The sequence below is a fragment of the Ceratotherium simum genome, chromosome 8 (assembly GCF_057802395.1).
Source record: "Ceratotherium simum simum isolate JZ-2026a chromosome 8, ASM5780239v1, whole genome shotgun sequence".
NCBI lineage: Eukaryota > Metazoa > Chordata > Mammalia > Perissodactyla > Rhinocerotidae > Ceratotherium > Ceratotherium simum.
Window position 1 is genome coordinate 55,080,684 of NC_141907.1, and position 21,730 is coordinate 55,102,413.

The 21,730-nt window shown below is 35.4% G+C and overlaps 1 pseudogene; it reads right to left on the reverse strand.

The window, feature by feature from the left end:
* Nucleotides 1–14,260: 14,260 nt before the first annotated feature.
* LOC101398820 (UDP-glucuronosyltransferase 2B31-like) lies at nucleotides 14,261–20,776 on the reverse strand (annotated as a pseudogene).
* Between the last annotated feature and the right edge of the window lie 954 nt (nucleotides 20,777–21,730).

Genomic DNA, 21,730 nt, shown 5'->3' on the forward strand with positions numbered 1-21,730 from the left:
AATATGTATAGATTTGGGTGAATTATTCTCTTCTCGAGATCCCCAAAATATTTTGACGTTCTTGCACCTGCCAGGAAGTGACCTTCCTTACTTAATTGGTAAGGCTGATGGAACTTTGTAAGCAAGGTACTAGGCTGTTTTTTTTTTCCCAACGGGCTTTATTGGCTCTGTAAAGTCAGTCTAGTTTCTTAAAGCTGGCTGGTCATATATAATTCTATGCTTGTTTCTCTCCATTATGACATTACAGTCAAAGCCTATGCAATATAACCAATGTTTCCAACTGTGTCCTGTTCTGAGGAGAACAGACTCTTACTGAAATTTTGTAAATAAATACATTATCATGAAAATAAGACTACTCACTGATAGTTTCTGAATTCTGGAGGTATCAGGTAGGGAAAAAAGTCAATGTTTCATCTTTGTTCACTAAGGTATATTTTACCAAATTGTTGATAGCTTTAGAGAAAAGATTTTTTTGAATCCAGAAACACAGATACATAAAAATTATAATCATCCTCATCAGTTCATTCAGTCTCATGTTATTAATCCTTGTTCTGTTTGAATCCAGTTTTTCCATTAGCTCTCTTCACCCTTCCTGATGATTGAGAGTGATAGGGACAGTGATAGTTCTAAGAAGTTTGCAAGGTTTTTGTTAAGGCTCATAAGATTTGCCCAGTGAATTTGAAACCTTGCTTACTGGATATTATGGAAGGTATACACCACGTGGAAAAAACATTCTCTAACAGTTTCTTTGCTGTTGTGAGGGCATCAGCCTTGCGGCAAAGGAAGGCATCAACCCACACAGAAAACATGTATATAATAACAAGAACATATTGATAACCCATACAAGGTAGCATTTGATGAAGTCCAGTTGTGGGTGCTCAAAGTATCCAGAGGGAGGAGGTCTGAAGTCTCTGGGGATAAAAATAGATTTTTTTATGGTAGGTAAACGAATGCAAAGACCAAATAATGGGGTTTTGCCAGGGAGCCTGGGAGAACTAAGTGGCCATCTTGGGTTTCCCATAGACCAACTGTTTGTTTAATTTATAGCCATTGTTTCTTCATCCTAGTTTCTCTAATTCAGGAGCAGACTGTTGCCATGTTACATGGACATCAGTATGGTAAATGTCTGGCAATGAGGACCTATTCTTTGCAGAGCAACAATGGATTTCCTTCACATGTGCCACAATCTTTACAGATTCTCTTGTTGCTGCCTCAGCATAAAAGTCGGCTGGGGCATTTTTCCAATATCTTGATTCAGTGCTTTTAGTGTAAGCCTCAATTTTGAGAACAAACAATGTTTTCTACTGGGACATACATATTTCTAGGAATGCCATATAATTTCTAGAAAAGTATATATCTATGAAAATATAACAAAAAGAAGGCTTAGTAGTACTTTTTATTTGACAATTCTTCCCATGCAATTTAATACACTAAGTATGCTTAATTAGTCTAACAAATCTTTTGGAAGACTCTAGGTCCTCTGGAAAAATCCCAAAGTTTCTTCTAGGTCCAAAAGACTTTAATTATGATCTGATTTGCTGAAGTTTGTCAAATACATATATCCACGTATATAACATTAAATCACTTTCCTAATAGTGCTACAGATTATTACAAAACTTAAGACTTCATTATCTATTAGCAAAACTTGGTTCTTTTTATGTTATGAAGACCCAGTTTTTCCTCAGTAATTAAAGACCTGATAAAGCACAGAAAATTATTTTGATAAAACATCAAATCTGTTTTCCTTTTTAATCTCTTATTAGGAGCAGACCTAATAGTCCAAGAAAACTGTGTTCTTTTATCAGGTGAAATAAAATTAATGTTTATTTTACATCAGTTCAATTATCGATATTAAAGCCTTTTTCCAAAACCCTTATAATAACAACCCAATTTTTAACCAAGTTGTGTACATAAGGTAAAATTCTCCCTTTCTCTCTTCTCAGCTTTCTATATATATTTAGTTCATCTTTCATTTTTTTCATCCTTTTCTGAAACAAAATTAGTCTCATTTCCCTTAACAAAAATACATCTTAATATTAGAATATTTAACTTTTAAAAACTTTAACTTCTGGTGAAAAAAAAATTAGACAATTATGAAGCATTGTTTGTATTTTTAATAGCATTCTGTGGATTGGCAGATTTATAAACTTGTTTTATAATTTCTAGTAATATGTGCTTTTTCATAGAAAATTTTTCAGCATGACACAAAACATGTTTACTAATAAATCCAAATATCTTTAGTTCCTCTGTGCTAGGAAGCCAAAAATAGGTGAACCTATGTTTAGTAATTAATGTTTCACTATTTTATCTATTTTGGAATGATTTAGGTATTCAAGGAATTTCCATCATTTAATTTAACTTAGCAAAACTCTAAAGTTTCTAGTTCCCAAAGAGATTTGGGAAACTATTTTTTTAAATTACATATACCATAAAATTATTGCTAAATAGTTTACCTCAAAATTTTTATCTTACTTACAGCTTCTAAATCATACGCTCCCAACAATTATGTTGAGTACCCACAAAAATTTTGTGAGACATTAGACAAAATAAATCATCATTCTAAGTTATTTTCTTTGCTGACAAATTTTATAACAGATAACATGAATTTGACTAGTAAACACAGAATAAAAGTTGTTTACCTGCATTATATTCAATGTTGATGATTTGAAAGTCATGTCTGTTTTAATATAATCAATGAACTAAACTGGCTTTTATTTACTAAAGATTAATCCTAGATCATGTAAACTTGAAAAACATTTGGGTTAGTTTCTACATTCTTGAGAGTGTTGGAATACTCAGTCCTTACAAGTGCTTGACCTTTACTCCAACTAAATAGTGTTTTTTAATAAATCAATTTTAGCAATATCATCTGAAGGTAGAAAAGTATCATACATTTACAACACATATAAATATAGACATATATACATAGAGACCCACAGCTATAGTTACTTAAACCTACTGTCACGAATTAGATACAGTAATACAAAACTCACTAATTATGAAAGAATAGTTGGATCCAAACTTTGTTTTAGCAGTTGTAATAGGGTACGTTTATCTTCTCAGATGGCAAAAGCTTTTTTACTAAATTTGTGGAGAAGGCATTTAAGATTTGTATTTGCCCTTGACAAGTAATCTTATGAAGGCTGTGGCAAGGGAGCCTTTATAGCATTTTAAATTTTAGAAATGAATCTCCTCCTCTTTTTTTTTTTCTTTCTTAGTAATTGGGAATGGTCTAGATAATTGTTACCAAGAGAAAATCTGGAAAAATTTTTACATCTCAAAGGTACAGGGAAGGAATGCAAACTACTCCAAGAAGGACTTTGGTTTCTTAAGGACAGAATACTTACCAACCGTTTGAGATAAATTGCGGGAGGTTCTGGAAATAATGAAGAAGAATGGGTGGAATCTGAACTACCACTAGGGCTGCATTTCCAGTTTGTAAAGATTTGTAAGATGTAAATTAAATGACATTATAGGTTAATGAACCCCTCCAACTACGTTATCCTCAATAAGTTTCTTTTCCTCTGGGTACATAGGTTTATTTTAAATTAGGTGAGAAGACCTAAAAAAAATTCCTATCAGGCTCTGAATATCAGCTTCCAATTTGGCCAAATTGTGATTATTAAATTCTTTCAAGTATCTTGTCTGGTTTTTAGCCAAGACAAACAGTAAATATTTCTGGGAATATTAACCAAGACCATTACTTTTTATCTGTAGTTCCACCTTAATAGTTTAAAGGAATTACATCGTCGTACTTTACCAAAAAATTCTTAGAGTCTCATCACCTCTGGGAGGGGCCCATATGAGGACCCTCCTTCAAAGTAGACATGGGGGTGTCTGTAATATCATTAACTTGGTAAACTTTTGTTTATGGTTGCGGCCTTTTCTTTTAGGTACCTCTTTTTAAATTTTCATTAGCTTTTTTGCGACAAAACCTTCAATGACACTATTTTGGACTTTTGATGCCTTTGTTTTTCAGTGAAATTCTTAAATTGTTACCAGCACATTGCGTTCTTGCTGTTCCCCAGGATAGAAATCAAGAGAGATAACAAATCCGAGTAAAAAAGTAACAGTTTACCAGCTTGTGCACAGGAGAGGCACAAGGGAGGCGATGCAGAAAGGAAAGGGGCGGGTGACAGGCTTGTTTGGGAATGGGATTGTGGGACTTTTATTAGGCAAAGGTTGGGGAGGAGTGCCTTGTCATGGCCAGTAGAAGTAGGGTTTTTCTTGCACTTGAGCTGTTGTTCAACATGCTGCCACATGAGTTGAATGTATCACTTGCATGCTAGCTCTCCATCCCTGAGTGTGATTTTTAGTACAGTAATGGGGCTAGGGTCACCTCCAGACAGCTTCTGGGTGCTAGGGCACATGGGTAAGCCCAAGAAAGTCCTGCAACAGTGGAATGTGGATCTGGGTGATCTCCATCTGATTTTCCTAGCTTGCGGATTGGTTAGGGGACTTATCTTGTTAAACCACAGCCCTTGCAGATGGCCCTGTCTTGTTAAGCTGGTTCCTGTCTCAAAATGATCTTATCTAATTTTTCCTCATAATGGTCATTATTATTCTAGGTTGTAATTGCCCTGAGGCGGGCGATAGTTTGGTAGGACCTTAGCTACAATGGAGTTCATTCACTATCTGCCCAGCCATATCTAGCTGCGAACGGGGTGCAACTACATTTCTGTCTGACCTTATTTGGGGCTCCAAAGATGACATTAAGGAAGCCAAGCTCTCAGAACATGAAACAAGCTTAGTAAGATTTTGCTGTTTTTATAAATATTTCTAGCTTCTGGGAGCATAGTTCTTAAACAGGTGTACTGGAAGGTGGTGTGCTTAACTCTTTAGAAATTCAAGATCTCATTCGATTTGTCTGGTCTTAAATCTGTGCTTCTCATGTCTAGAGTGCAAAATGACAAGTTTTGGGAGTTCAAAAGAGCCCCAAAATGGCCACTGTAATTTTAAATCATTCTTAGTAATTTTGTTCCAGTCAGGTTGAAATTTACAAGGGAAGGGACCAGAATTTTTGAGCATAAAACCCACTGGAGTTCCCAAGTGATGAAATTCTCAGGGGTTTTTAGAAATGAAAGGTCCCATGTTAAAGAAAATTGTGCAAGATAGATAATAGTAGGGGAACCCCTACCAAAGGGAGCCCTATTAATTTAGTCAGAGTACTCACCAAATAAGTAGAGAAGCCCTTCTAGACAGCAACAGTTATGAGGTGTGGTGAGCTGGCCCTAATAGATAAACCCTTCTGAACCACCACAGCCGTGGACCAGCTTTGAGACAATATCCTGCATGGCAATTGCCCACACATTCGAAAGCAAGGCAATGACTTCAACTGAAACGAGGGAGGTCGGAGCCTGAGAGGACTCGTGCTTGGGTGAGATGGTGGTCCATATAAATGGTGAGTACAACAGGCTTATGTAGTTACTGTTCATGGTTCCAGGGGATGCTGGTCCACAAAGGTGTGATCACTTCAGGTTCTGCGTCTGACACCATATGTCAATCTTCAAAAACAGAAACTAGTTTAAGAGACAAAGTGTTATTTGAGAACAAGAATTACAATTTGAGGTGCACAGATTCAGGCAGAAACTCAAATAGTGGCCCAATTATAGAATGAAAGCAAACGGTTTTTATGAGAAATGGAAGAGGATAATTACGTGAGTTGAAAGAGGAAGGAAAAAAATTCTTTTGATTTTAACAAGCTAAGCTGTTCTTGGATATACATTCATTGATTATTGATTCTATCTTCAGGAAGCCCACAATCATCATACTTTGTGATTAGAATGTTCATTTTCCTGCTGACTTCTTACACAATTGCTTGTAAAACAATTGCCATATTGGCCAAGTCCGTGGTTTAAGAAACAGGGTGAACATGGCAGTTCCCCTAGGATGGCTGCTCCAGCTGTATTTTAAAATGGCTCCACTTATGTCAGTTTTCCCATTGTGCCTTTGAGTACCTTTCCCAGGTATCTAATAATATTAAATGCCTTTACAAATCCTTGTTGACCACTTATGTGTCTTACTGGGAGAAAAGTCTATTCAGAACATTTGTTGATTTAAAAAATTGGGTTTGTTGTCTTATTATTGAATTATAAGACATTTTTTTCATGTAGCCTGTATGCAAATCCCCTATGAGATATACAAATTGCAAATATATTCTCAAATTGTGTGGGTATTCTTTTCACTTTCTTGACTGTGTCATTTATAGAACAAAAGTTTTAAATTTTAATGAAGTCCAATTTCCCTATTATTAATTTGCTTGTGTTCTTGGTGTCACATCTAAGAAACCATTGCCGAATCCAAGATCTCAAAGTTTTGCCCCTATACATTTTTCCTTAAGAGTATTATAGTTACAGTTTTACATTTAGGTTTTTGATCCATTTTGAGTAATTATTGCATATGGCTTGTGGTAGGAATTCTAATTTCATTTCTTTACATGTGGATACTCACTTTTTCCAGAAGTATTTATTTGGAAAAGTGTTCATTCCATTGTCAAAAATCAACTGACCAGCCATGTCTGAGAACATTTCTGGATTCCAAAATCTACTCGATTGATGTATATGGTTATCTGTATGCCTGTATCACATTCACTTGATTACTGGAGTTTGTAGTTGGCTTTGAAATCAGTGTAATTCCTCCAAATTTGTTCTTCACTTTTTCAAAATTTTTGACTCTTTTTCAGTCTCCTGAATATCTATGTGAATTTTAGGATTAGTTTGTCAATTTGTGCAAGGAAGTCAGCTCCCATTTTGATAGAGATTGTGTTGATTTGTGGTGAAGTGTTGTTAGAACAATATTGTGTTTCAATCTATGAGTATAAGATGTCTTTCCTTTCATTTAGAAATTTTTTAGTATCTTCCCAAAATTATCTGTAGTTTCCACAGTATGTTGTGCACTTTTTTTGTTAAATTTATTCCTAAATATTTTATACTTTTGAAGGTATTTTAGTGGGATTATTTTCTTAAATTCATTTTGGATTATTCTTTGCAATTGTGTGTTGTATATTTTCTAGTGAATTCCCAAAGATTTTCTCTATATAAGACCATGTCATCTGCCAAAAGAGAGAGTTTTAGGCCTTCCTTTCCAATGTGGATTTCTTTATTTTATGTTCTTGCCTATATGGTTTGGCTTGAACCTCCAATAAAATGTTGAATAGAAGTGATGAGAGTGGAGCTCCTCATCTCATTCCTTATCTTAGAAAGAAAGCACTTAGTCTTTCACAATTAAGTATGATGTTTTTGTGGGTTTTCTGTAGACTCCTTTTATCCATTTAAGAAAGTTTCCCTCTATTCCTTGTTTACTGAGTATTTTTATCATGAAAGGTATTGGATTTGTCAAGTGATTTTTGTGTGTTTATTGAGAATGAAACCAAGAACAAATGGGTTCAAGTGTCCACGGATTAGGATGAAACTGTACGTGTATCCACAAGGTTAATGTGAGAAGCAAAGTACCCAAAGTGTCTGAGCTTGCCTTCCAGAACAGCCGGAGGACCACTGACAAGAGAGTCACTTGCTGCCAGCCCTCTGCCTGACTAAGAAACACACATTAGCTTTGAGAAGCTAAAATGACTGATTGTAAGCTTCACGCGTCATAGATTAAGATCCACCTCATGCAACACATAGATCGCCCCTGAATTTGCACATGTGGCCCATGAAAAAATATGAAAGATAGTCACTCCTGCTCAGAGAGCTCTTAGAACTTCAGCTCCCAAGGCAGCATGCTCCCCTCCCCTTCTTATTTCCACAATATGCTTTGGAAAAATGCTTAGAACTGCATGTAGGCAAGCTAATCTGTAACCGGTAGAAAGAATAACTTTTTAGCATAAAATTTGTGTCCTCTGCTCAAACTATTCCTTCTATCCCAGATAAAGAAGTAACTGAGGTTTTCTTAGATTCCTAGGAACGTTGCATTCAGCAGATCCACTGCAGAGAGGCACCGAACGTTCTTCAGTCATCCATCACCTGACAATTCTGAGCCCCTCACCAACCCCATTTGCCTATGTAAGTCACTTCCAAATCAGTTCCCTTTCAGGTGTGTTTTTTAGGACGATAGTCGACCATCTTCTGATATGTTAGCTTATGGTTTATTAAAGTTCTTTCTCTACCACCACCTGCTTGCCCTTCTATCTTGTAGTAAGCAGATTGAGCCCTTGCTCAGCATCAAGATGATCATTCAGGTTTTATTATTCATTCTATTGCTATGGTTGTTATAACAATAGATTTTTCAGCTATTAAAGTGACTTTGCTTTCCTAGGATAAATTCCAGTTTTTCTTGGTTTATAATCCCTTTTGTATACTCCTGGATTCAGTTTGCTAGCATTTTGTGGAAGACTTTTGCATCTACATGCATAAGTAATATTGGTCTATAGTTTTCTTTCCTGTGATGCTTTTGTGTATTTTTAATATTAAGGCCTTATTGAGTATCTTGGCAACTGTTTCTTCCTGTTCTATTGGGAGGTATTTTTGAACAACTGATATTAATTCTTCTCTAAAATCTTTATAGAATTTAACAATGAAACCATTTGGGCCTGAGCTTTTCTTTGTAGGTAGCTTTTTGATTGCTAATTCAATCTCTTGAATTAGTATTTTCAAATTTTCTCGTTCTTTTTGACTCTATGTCTCTCCATGCACCACTTGGCAGACCAGGTTGCTCATTTCTACTAACTCATATCTACAAGGTGTTGGCAGTGGAACCCACTGGAGTCCACGACCAACACGGATGTAGTCGCCATGTACAACTGTCCGGGCATGCCCAGTGCAGGCAGCACTAGCTGCCGGCTTATGTGCAGAACCTCTTTTCCTGGCAGGGCAGCCTCAGGCTGCAGAGTCAACTCCTCAACCAGCTGCTCTGGCTCCTCCAGCCAGAAGAGTCACCACCAGCCTTTGCTTCAGGGAACTGAGCTCCTCCTCACAGTGGGCAGCTTCAGCCTGCAATGACAGTACTTCCCACTCTGGCAACCATGGTGGCGGTTGGAATCTGTCCTCTCAGATTCTTATATGTGATATATCTTCTGTAGGAAACAATTTATTGACTTAATTTACATTTTTCTAAAATCAGTGCTTTTTGCCATCTTTTGTATGTTATTAGCCATTTTTACCTCTGTGAGTTGCCTGTTCACATCCTCCATCTGTTTTCATATTGGACTGTTTGTCTTTCTGTTTGTAAATTGTAACATTTCTCACTGTACAATGATTACCAACCTTTACCTGTTATGTGCATTACAGGATAGATCTGAGGAAAATTAATTAAACCTCTATGCATGACTTAACGATATTGTCTATGTCTATAGTGTCTATGGTGCTATATTATTTCTATTAAAAAAAGTGTCAATTATCCAGAGGAGTGGTATGGAAAAACCTTTGATGATCTTTTCCTATTGATGCCCTGGCATCAAGGTTTCAATGTGTTTTTAAAATAAATCCATGCCTTATGCTGGAGAATGTTTGTTGTGAGACTTTGATGGTAGACTTCCTAATCAATAAAGAGAGATGTGTTTTTCTCACCTGGACAACTTTGATCCTAAAATGATTCCCTGATGTTTATGTCTTAAAAGGGCCTTGAGCATCTTTGTGGTTTAATTTTCCTATTTCCATAAAATTTACATAATTTTTGTTTTCTTTGCATTGCTATTGATTATGATCAGTTCTAGCATGCCTAGGTTTAGGAAAATGATAATGTATTCTTTTTTTTAATGCCAATAGATGCAATGTTTCCATATTAGATCAATGGAAGGGATGAAACAGGCTTCTGAGGAAAGAGATGGAATGAGACATGCTTATCCAGTATGGTTATATAGAATAAGAATCATTATTTCAAACTGCCTTCAACAAACACGTTGAACTGCTCACCATATCAGTAAGTATCCAAGTGATGTTGTGCCTTTTTTTGAGGAAGTGGACATATGTACACACATATTTTGGAAAGAACAGAAATTCAATAATTCCTTTAGAGAACAGATTATATTATTAATCCTACATTAGGACATTACATCCATTATCAAAGGCTAAAATGAGTGTGAAACAACAGGGTGAATCTTTTTAAAGGGCTATGAGCTAAAGAGAATGGGCTAGTGAAACCAAACTCTTTCTTAAATAGCTCAATTGCATAATAGAATGTAGGTAACAGTTGTTATATTTCTAAATCCATGTACATTCCACTGAGAAATGAGTTAATTTGGCTGATGGCAAAGATCTTGCCTTGTCTTTAGATAAGGAGTGGTGCCAAGGCTGGATGCACAGTAAAAGCCAAGTAGCGTTAGTGGTGTCCCAAAAGAAAATGGAAGGGTGAATCATTTTACACAATTCTAACTATTGAATAGTTTCTTCAGGAAAGAGAAAACCACAAAATCTGCACCAATGTGAAGTTAAATTATTCTGAGTATTTGCACACAAATATTGATATTGTGAATAGATAATGTTATTGTGTCCATGTGCAATGTTGAAACACAGTTAAGTTCAATATTTTTTTTTTTGGTATAACTTTTGTTTTCTAGTAATAAATTTCAATATACCCATATAGTTTTGTTTTTATTTTTTCACCTCTTTTTCTTTTTGGCGTGATATATTTCTAACTCTTAAATAGGCAAAAAAATCAATTGAAAACACATTTTGATCTGAGATGCTAAGTATGAAAGTTTGTTTTGTCACAAAAGAGAGAGATCTTTACAACATAACTTATTTTTACTGAAATTAACCGGAGGAGTCCCAATTATGAAGCATACCAGCTTCAGTCCTCAGATACAACTACTCCCTTTTTCCTTTCTTCCTGTTTTAGAAAACTTCTGGTAACAAAACAGACAGCATTTTGTGCTGACAAATATAGCAGTTCCCACACAGGCCGGCAGGAATCCAAGCACATCCAAAGAGTGGTACTGGAACCAGGTGAGGTCATGGGAGGCTGGCCGCAGGTGTTTGGCTCCTTTGTGGCACGTGACAAACTCGATCCAGAAGACTGCTCGATCTAGAGGCTTCACTGGTTGATCACGATGAATTCTTGATAATTTCATAGCATTCTGTTTATATCTAAAGGAGAAACACAAAGATAGCAACAATGAAAGGAAGTTAATTTGCCTAAGTATATAATTTCCATGAAAAGTTTTTGAAGTGTCATAATATGTTTTGAATTATATGTCCTAGAATTGTGGAAGAAGTATATTTTTGTTTACTTCTTCATAGATAGTTTGATTTTTAAATTGGAATTTTCTGATGACAAATATTTTACAAAGTGAAGAAGAAGATAAGGTGAGAAAGTTAAATCTTTTCTTCAGGGGGAAATGATAAGAACCATTCAAAGGCTATAAGTCAGATGATGGATGCAATTTTAGGATGATGCTCTTGAAGTTTTTAAAGAGGAATTGTGTCAACCTGGGTAAAATGCCTCCTAACCAGTCCCTGTGCTTGTACTCTCCTCTTCTTAACTCTACTGTCTATTTTCCATCCAGTAGCCAGAATAATTTTTTTCAGACACAGGTAGCTTATAACCCTTCCCTGCTTAAAATTTCCATCCCTGCTTAAAATTTCCATCTGTCTTCTCATCCCATGTAGAATAAATTCCAAATCATCACTTTGGCCTCAGGACCTACATGCAGAGACTCCTGGCCACCTCCTTTCCAAGCATTTTGTCCCCAGCACACTCTGTTGTAGGCACATTGGCCACGTAGCTGTTTGTTGAAGCTGCCAAATGTGTCCCCACTTCAGCACCTTTGCACTTCCCGCCCCTCTGTCCGTGTCCTGGAGTGTCATTCCCTGTGACACCCCAAGGCTGCTTCTAACCCCCGATGGAGGCTTTGGCTTCAGAGTCACTTCGCAGAGAGGTTTTTCCTGGCCATACTAATACCACCCCTCAACATTGCTTCTACATTTCTAATTTGTTTTTTGTATTTGATTTCTAGATTTATAAATACAATACATTTTGTAAAATATTTCTTTTTTTTTTTGTGAGGAAGATCAGCCCTGAGCTAATATCTGATGCCAATCCTTCTCTCTCTCTCTCTTTTTTTTTTTTTGCTGAGGAAGATTGGCCCTGAGCTAACATCTGTGCCCAGCTTCCTCTACTTTGTATGGGACGCTGCCACAGCATAGCTCGACAAGCAGTGTGTCGGTGCACACCCGGAATCTGGACCGGCTAACCCTGGGCCGCTGCAGCAGAGCGCGCACACTTAACTGCTTGCACCACCAGGCCAGCCCTAATATATATCTTTTATTTAAGTATAAATACGTTAGAAAGATGCACATGTCCTAAGGGAACAGCTCAAAATTTCATAATCAGCTAGAAAATTGTCATGAAGTGAATATACCAACGTACCTACTACCTACATATTGATATAGGATCCCACAAGCTACTAGGAGCTCCCCATTTTCCTGGACCTTTTAGTCACTAATCCCTTCTAGAAATTAACTGCTATCATTACTTTTAACATCATAGATTGTTTTTCTGGTTCATATATTGGAATCGTATAGTAATACTCATTAGTATTTCTCCTTTCTGTAGCAGTTGTTGGGGAATTACATTGCTGTATAGTATCCAATGTAAGAGAGGACCACAGATTATCGCTTCATAATAATAGATGGACATATGGATTATTAATAACATTTTGGCCATTTATACTAATGCTGATGTAAATATTCTTGTAAATGTCTTATTGGTTACATTTCTGTTGTGTAATACCCAGAAGAGAATTGTTGAGAAGACAGCACATGTACGATTATGATTTCTTTGTTGACTCTGAATTATTTAGAAATGTATTGTATTTAGAGATTTTATTAGTTCATCTTTTTGATGATTTATAACTTAATTCTTGTCTGGCCAGACAATATGCTCTTTATAATTTGAAAATTTTCAAATGCTAAGTTTTAGTTTTGCCCCAGCATGCATGGTCAATTTCATTAATTATTCTATATGCTTTTGAAAAATGTGTTTTCACCATTGTTATACATATAGAATACATATATCAAAAAGGTTACATTTTAAAATTGTGTTCTTCAAACCTTTTATGTACTTATGTATTTTGTCATCTTTTTCTATATTATAGAAAACAGTCTTTAAAAACATCCTATTATGATTATAGATTTGTGTTTCCTTTTTTTCTACTTTTACTTTGTTTATTTGGAGGATTCATTAGTAGATGCACATTAATAGTCTGTATTGTTGCAAAAAACATTTATCATTATGAAGTATTTGTCTTTTATTTTAGTAGTGTTTCTGGTCTACTGTGTCTGATATTAGTATGGCTACATATATCTTTCTGTGGTTACTGTTGTAATAGAGTTTTTCCTACTTTTGTGCTTACAAATTCTTGTATCTTCTATTTAAGCATGTCTTATAGGTTGTATATATAGTTAGTTTTAAAATCCATTCTGACAATCTTTGTCTTTAAATTATTTATTCTCTTTAGACACTGTATTGACATCTTTATATATATTCACACAAAAACATATATAGCAATATACATAATAGCCAAACATGGAACAACCAAAATATCCATGAACTGATAAATGGGTAAATAAAATGTGCTATGTCCTCATCATAGAATAATATTCAGCAATAGCAAGCTACAACAGGGACGAAAGTCAAAAACATTATCCTATGTGAGAGAAGTCAGTTGCCAAAGACCATACATTGTATGATTCTGTGTATATGAAATGTCCAGAAGGTCTAATCTATGAAGACAGAAAGTTGATTAATAGTTATTTGGCCAGGGATGAATGGAAAGTGACTTCTAAGGCATGTTAGGTTTCTTTTTGTGGTGATAAAAATGTCCTAAATTTATATTATTTTGATGGTTTCAAAGCCCTGTAAACATACTACATGTCTTGGAATTTATAATTTTAAAGTATATAAATTATATTTCATCATAAAATCTGCTAAAATAATGATAATAATAAAATTAATTTTTCATATAAAAAGATTTATAGTTTCAGAGATGTAGGGACTTAATTGAAAGAATTTATGATATTTCTTCTAGCTCATCATTCTTTTATTCTCTGGTTCTATCATGCTTTTAAAAATGTGTCTACAATTACCTATGAAACTTTACATTATTTGAGGAAAAATTGTTGCACCAGTAGGTTATCCATTAAATCTTTGGGGTTAAAATACAGCTTTGAAATAAATGTCTGGGTGAAAATAAAAGTGAATTTAAGAATGATTAAATCATTTTAACAATTTCATAATTAGCTTCTTAAGAATGGGGTGAAGTTCATATTCATCATTGACAAAAGAACCTATCTGTAAATAGCATCTATTAAAAAAATTGTGATACTCATGATGGGTCATTAATGACTATCTTCAATTCATTGAGCAAATCAATACTTGACACTGTATTGAAGTCCAATCTAACAGCTGCTCCCTTGGGCTTCATGTGAGCAATATTATCAGGTTGATCTACAAACAAAGGAATGCCCACCATAGGGATCTCATGGTAGATTGCCTCATAGACACCATTGACTCCACCATGAGTTATAAAGGCTTTAGCTTTCAGATGACCTAGGATTGGGTGAATTTCAGCAAATTAAGTATATCTTAGAACAAAGTGAGACTAGAGCAATATAAGACACTGAAAGAGGCATTGTTTTCTAGATAACAGATTATCGTACACATGAAACTACATTAAAATATCTTTAAGAACTGAAAGGAAGAAGCACCTAAGTGTGTTCTAGAGGTAAGTGAAGGCAACATAGAAGATTGATGTATGACTTGAGAGTTGAAAAATGAATACAAGTTTGCCAGGTTGACAATACCAAAAGAGAACATGCTGTATAAAAAAATAATGTGTGGAGGGGCCTGCCGGTGGTATAGCAGTTAAGTTTGCAGGCTCTGCTTAGGCCTCCCTGGTTCGCAGGTTCAGATCCCAGGCACGGACCATCACACCACTTGTCAAGCCATGCTGTGGCGGCATCACATATAAAGTAGAAGAAGATGGGCATGAACGTTAACCGAGGGCCTATCTTTCTCAGCAAAAAGAGGAGGATTGGTGTCGGACGTTAGCTCAGGGCTAATCTTCCTCACACACACACACAAAAATTGTGTGGAAAATAAGAGGGAGGGGATATGTTAGAATATTTCTCTTAATGAAATAGTGAAGTCACTGAGTCTGATAAGTAGTGTTTCAAGGCAGCAGGAAGTTGGTGATGATGCAGGAATCAGAAAAAGGAAAAGTTACACTTATCATTTCCCCTTAGGGCTGGGAAATAAATATAGGAAAGTTAATTTTTATTTTTGAGATTTCCAATAATAAATGTTCAATAAAATTGTTTCCTGGTCAACTATTATCATCTGGTTGGAGATAATTTCATTTCAGTGTTTGTTTTCCAGAGTCTTACCAAGAAGGTCATTCTGGGGGATCCACTTGCAGAGCCGAGTATTTGGCCCTAAGGTATCTGGCTTCTTGCCATTAAATCTCCATATAATCTGTTAGAGTAAAGAAAATACCTTATTCCCAGAGTAAAACTTAAGATATAGCATGTTAAAGTCTAAACAAATTAAGAGACATCTAGTTAAACCCGTTCAGTATGACAGATGAGGAAATGAGGACCAGAGAGGCTAAGTAACGAGAACTACTAAAACACTGATGTAATAGGAATACTCATCTTCCATGTACTTATGTTATATTGTCAAATCAAAAACACCCTCTGCACTATCAGCCCCTGCCATGTATATTTTGGTTTTGAAACTAGTATCTAAGATAAAATGGATCTATCATAAGGCAATGTAGTTTACCTTTGATGCAAGAAGTTTCTGTAATCAGACTCTTTTCAAAATTTAACAGACACATTAAACAGTTGTTCATTATGAGGTACTTGATCTTACCTTTTGTGGAATCTGGGCAAGGGCTGATGCAATCACATTGGCCCTTTCTTCTGTCATGTTTCTGACCATTGATCCCAGAGTAAACACCACAATACCATTTTCTCCAGAGCTCTGGGCAAACTCTTCCATTTCCTATGAGGAAAGCATTTGCTCCATCACAAAAGAGCAACAGCATAAGAAACAGCATTGAAAGAATTGCTACAAACAACTAAAGAGAGAAATCAGGTATTATCAGGAATGATCAGAGTAGTGCCTGTTTATTTTTAATTGTGGTAAAATACACATAACATAAAATTTACCACCTTAACTATTCCTAAGTTTACAGTTCAGTAGTGTGTGCATTCTCATTGTTGTGCAGCCAACCTCTAGAACTTTTCATCTTGCAAATTGAAAGTATACTCATTATACAATAATTCTCCATTTTTCCCTTCCCCAGTCCCTGGCAACTGTCATTCTACTTTCTGTTTCTATGAATTTGACTAGTTTAGATACCTCATATAACTGGAATAGTACAGTATTTGTCTTTTCTTGAGTGGCCCATTTCCCTTAGCATAACGTCCTTAGGGTTCAGCCATGTTGTAGCATGTGTTAGAATTCCCCTCAATTTTAAAGAAGAGTAACGTTTCATTGTGTGTAAATACCACATTTTGTTTATTGATTCATCCATCAATTGACACTTGGGTTGCTTCCACGTGTTGGTTCTTGTGAATAGTGCTGCTATGAAGATGGGTGTGCATATATCTCATCAGGATCCTAATATCAATTGTTTTGGATAAATACCCAGAAGTGGAATTGTTGGACCTTACAGTAATTCTATTCTTGATTTTTTGGGGAACCTCCATTCTATTTTCATCTGTGGCTGTTTTTAATAGATCTAATCCCTCAGTTCCTTTGAAATGATACAGTTGATATGAGATTGATTTTCTTTGTTATGTATATCTGTGCACATAGTTGTGTGTGTGTGTGTGTGTGTGTGTGTGTGTGTGTGTTGGTCTGTGTGTAAGCAAGAATTGAAATAGAGCCAGTACACAGTAGTGAGGAGGAAATGCTCTTAGACAGCATTATATGTAGTATCTTCCTTTACACTGTTATTAATTACTAATATAGATTTTTGGAAGGAGGCCACACTGCAGGATCCTAACTCATCTTTAATTTTTTATTGTTCTTGTTCTACTAAATCACTTGTGTTTATTCCAGACAGGTTTTCTGAAGAATAATTTTAGTCATTTAGTCATTAGTATTTTATCTCTCTAACTATGAGCACTAACAAAATGTTCACTTTGATTCAGGTTATTTTACTTTACATCTTTTTTCTCTGATCTCTATAATAATTTATACCTCACCTTATCTTTTTTCAATATTTCTCAAGCTCCCTCCCAAATCACTCTTCAAAGGCAGGAGAATTACTGTCATTCGTGAGTCTGGTATTACCGTTTGTAGTTTCCATCAAATAGTCCTCAGATTCCTATTTATAATCCAGAAATATACATGTATAGTTACTTGTTTGAGTGACCATATTTCTGGTTTGTTTATGTATGACACCTTTGCCCTGAAATCATGTTGTAAAATGGATGTCCTAATAGAATGTGCTATGTGTAACTGGCTGTGAGGGGCCCTCATCCTCACCTGACTGAGTCCCCCAGGGAGCACCTGGCCCACGGTGGGAGAGGTACAACAGGACTTTCTGCAGTGGAGATCTGGTCACTCTCTTGCCTGGAATTGTTTCAGAATTATTTTGACTTGTGGTCCCATATTCTTGCCGATTTGAAAATGATTTATTACTTTCTTCACTAGAATAATTCCTTATTGCTCAATATACTCATAACAAAAAACAAATGTAGAAGAGCCAAAAGTTTCCGGATATCTCATCAAAACTATGTACTCATTTTTTTTTCAATCCTTCTGTTTTAAATTCATTATTTGTTCTTTTCTCTCTGAAAAATAATGACATGACCTTTCCAATGTAAAGAATACACTGTCTGATTCTAAACATTGTTGTTCTATGATCCTCGTTGGATGTTCTTTATCGTTGTGGTCTTTCCTTATTATAATACTTTTCACACAGTTTTTATTACATCCTTATATCCTGTCTTTCCAAGTAGAATATTAGGTGAGTATGGGCGAAAATTGTATCTACACTGCTTCTCTGCATATCCAGCACTTATCTCTGGACTATGCTAGTCACTTCAATAATATTCTTTGAATGAGGGACTGATACTTTCTTATGTGTTGAATAATGAGGCCTTAATTTAACTGACTCTATTCCCAAAGTCTTCCAGATATAATACTTTATACAATAATGACAATGAATTTCAGATTCTTGCAATGGTATTGAAATACATGAGTTCTAATTGGCAGGTCACTTTACCTGGCTTCCTGTATCTCTCACTGTAATCAAATATTCTAAAAAATACAACAGAATCATTTCTATTGAAATTGAAAAGTAAACAAACATATCAAACAAGAATAGGTCACCTTGGGCAGAGGTTTAGCAGGTTTGCCGGGGAGTCCTCCAACAAATTCAAAATGTGGTAAGAGTGGGCGAGGAAATTCAAAGTCCCAGTACGTTCGAATGAGCCACATTTCAGCTTTCCTCATTAACTCAGATAATGTAGTGGGTCTTCCTAAATTGAAACAAATTAAAAAAAGTAGATGCAATGAGAATATTGCAATGTGAATATACCAAGTAATTTCCTGAAAGGAGCTTGGAATGACATAGCCAAAGATGTTGAAAAATGTCTGTTGTTTGATAATACAAATATGCATGTTGTGTGTGTGTGTGTGTGTGTGTATAAAATACATGTTTTATATATGTTGTTTATATACGTATGAGAAAGTGTAAGACTTTATTCTCTAACATCACATCGTGCTTTCATAATCATAAACAATTATTAAACCTAAGCCACTAAAGAATTAAATATGCATTTTTTGACTCTGTACAGCTGCAAAAGTAACTGATGCAAATGTAAACAATGATTTTAACAGCTCAGTTAACCCTAGCATACTCATGGAAACACCTTTCCCTCGAGTATTCAGTCTAGTTTCTACAGTTTAGCAAGCTGTTGCCTTGATCCTAGGTTTTCCAGGTAAACTGTGAGGTTTTTGAGAGCATGGCTGCTCCTGCATTTAGTTCATGTTGGGAGCTTGATAATATTTGTGCGGTAAATAAATGTCTTTCCAAAAAACAGCTGAAAAATTTTCATACAGTATGGAAATCGATGTGCTCACTCATAATTTTAGCTCATTTTGTCTTTAATGGAGAGACATTGTTTTCAAAAAATAATGACTAATAACTTGCATGTCCACCTTTCAACAAAATTTTAGGCCTTTAAAACAGATGATTTGTAAGTATTTAATGAAAGAATGTGTAATTGTTAGAAAGTTCGAATTATAGGTTCCTGAAACTGAGATAGAGCCAATATATGTCTGTATTGTGAAGGAGTCCTTTGGTAAAATGGCAAAATAGTTTATTTTTTAAATGAATTGAAACTGTAGAAGGGGAAACAATTTCCTCAATGCTCCATAAACAGGTGTGTTCGAAATATGTAACTCCTCAACCTACATGTCTGCTTTGATCAAGACATTTAGTGAAATTGGTAAGGACTTTTATTGACAATGAAAAAAATTATAGTAAAATTGATTAGGCACAGCACAGAGGATTTTTAGGACAATGAAACTACACTGTATGATGTTATAATGGTGGACACATGGCATTATAACTTTATCCAAACTTACAGAATGTACAACTCAATATAGAAGAGAGAATCTTGATATAAAATACAGACTTTGAATGATAATGGTGTGTCAATATAGTCTCATCACTTGTAGAAAGTACACTTCTCTGGTGGGGCTTATTGATAACAGAGGAGTCAATAAATGTGACAGGGCAGGGTGTATAAGCAAAATCTCTACTCAATATTCCTGTGGACCTAAAACTCTTCTATGAAATGAAGCCTGTTACAAACAAACAAACAAGAATGGACATACGATTGCTTAACAAATTCCTCAGTGCTTTAGTTTATGGTTGATGATTTCCTTTAGTGTCCTGTATTAGTAATAGGCCACAGGGATCTAACTGACCCTATAATTTAAGCATCTTCATAATATTTGTGAGTTTGAGAGATCATTATATATTTCTATTTCAACAGTCCACTTATAAAAGACAAATTCTTCTGTCTATACAAACTCACAACCCAGGCACTAAGAAATTTAGGACTTCGAGCTGCCAACTGAAAACATGACTCACCCAGTACTTCACTGTAGAACTGATCCCACTTTTTTTCATTAACTATTTGGAACCAAAAGTCAAAATAAAGCACATATATTATATTTTTTACCCTCTCCAGGAATGTCATTTGATCACTTAATTCTGACATAACAACAGGTACATAGGATGGAGGGAATGGAAATCCACCACTATACTTTTCAGTTGTATAGCCTGGAAAGAAGTGGAGACTGTACACTAAAGGTATTTTCAGTATCTCAGCCAGCAGCTCACCACAGGATCCAATGGGGTCTGAGAGAATGAGATAAAACCTTGATTCTTGTAGGTTTGTTATAACTTTCTTGTTCAAAACCATATCTTTACAGAGCTTTTCAATAAAATCAGAATATTCCCAGAAGATTCTTGCATCAGTGAAAAATATGTCCCACATGCATCTTTTGGCAGATCATATGTCCATTGGTCAATCATTTTTCTGAAAAACACCTCAAAATCATGTTTTGTTAAAGATGTAGGATAAATCTCAAATTTAATAGCAGATAGTGTGTTGGGATCAACAAGAATGGAAGCTGAAGATGTCAGAACACTCACTTCATGACCTCTCTGTACAAGTTCATCCACGATTGTCTTCATATTGATCCAATGGCTGTATTCTGTGGGCCACACCAGCACCTTTCCACCACTCCCAGGGCTAAAGTAACAACACAGCTGTAGCAGCAGCAGGACTGAAATCCTTTTTGTAGACATCCTGGTGGAACACAATGATTCTTGATTCTTTTCAAATTGCTGATCCCTTCTACAATTGCTCAGGTTTCTATCCAAGGAGAAATCAATTATAAAGTTAAAATATTACTCTTACACCCCAAAGTAAATACATTATATGAGCAGTCAGAGCATTTGGACAGCAAGTGGAAAATGCAAAAGGTAGATGACTTCATCTGTACACCTGTATTTAATGTCTTTTAAGATTAAAAGTGAAATCATCCAAGAGGTCATTACCTTGTATATGCAAGTCACTTGTATTTAGAATAGTGTCAAGAACAGTGGCAAGTGACAGGCAAGTTCGTCTGCAGTCTTCTTGACTCAAGAAATAGAGATAAAACTATTGTATAGTTGACTCAGAATTTTTTGGATAGGATGGTTCAAGAGCTTTCTGTTTGTTGTTTCTTAATAAAAACTTGGTTGGTGTGAAATTCACATACCATGCAATTGACAAAATTGAAGGATACAATTCAATAGTTCATAGTATATTCACAGAATTTTGGAACCACTACTACTATCAGCTTAAGAGCATTTTCTTCACCCACAAAGAAACCTTTACTCTTTAGATGGAACGCCCTAATTTCTGCTTCCCCCAAGCCCTGGCCAACCATTAGTCAAGTTTCCGTCCCTATAGATTTGCCTATTCTCAGCATTTCCTGTAAACGGAGTCATGCAATATGCGGTCTTTTGTGACTGGCTCTTTTCACATAGTATAATGTTTTAAATGTTCATCCGTGTTTTAGCTTGTATCAGTGCTTCATTCATTTTTATTGTCAAATAATATTTGACAGTGTAGATAGCTCATATTTTGTGTATTCATTCATCAGTTGATTTATTTTTTTTTTGCATTTTTTAGCTGTTATTAATAATGTTGTTTATTAACATTTAGGTGAAAGGTTTGTGTGGACATTTCCTTTCTCTGGCATATATACTTAGAAG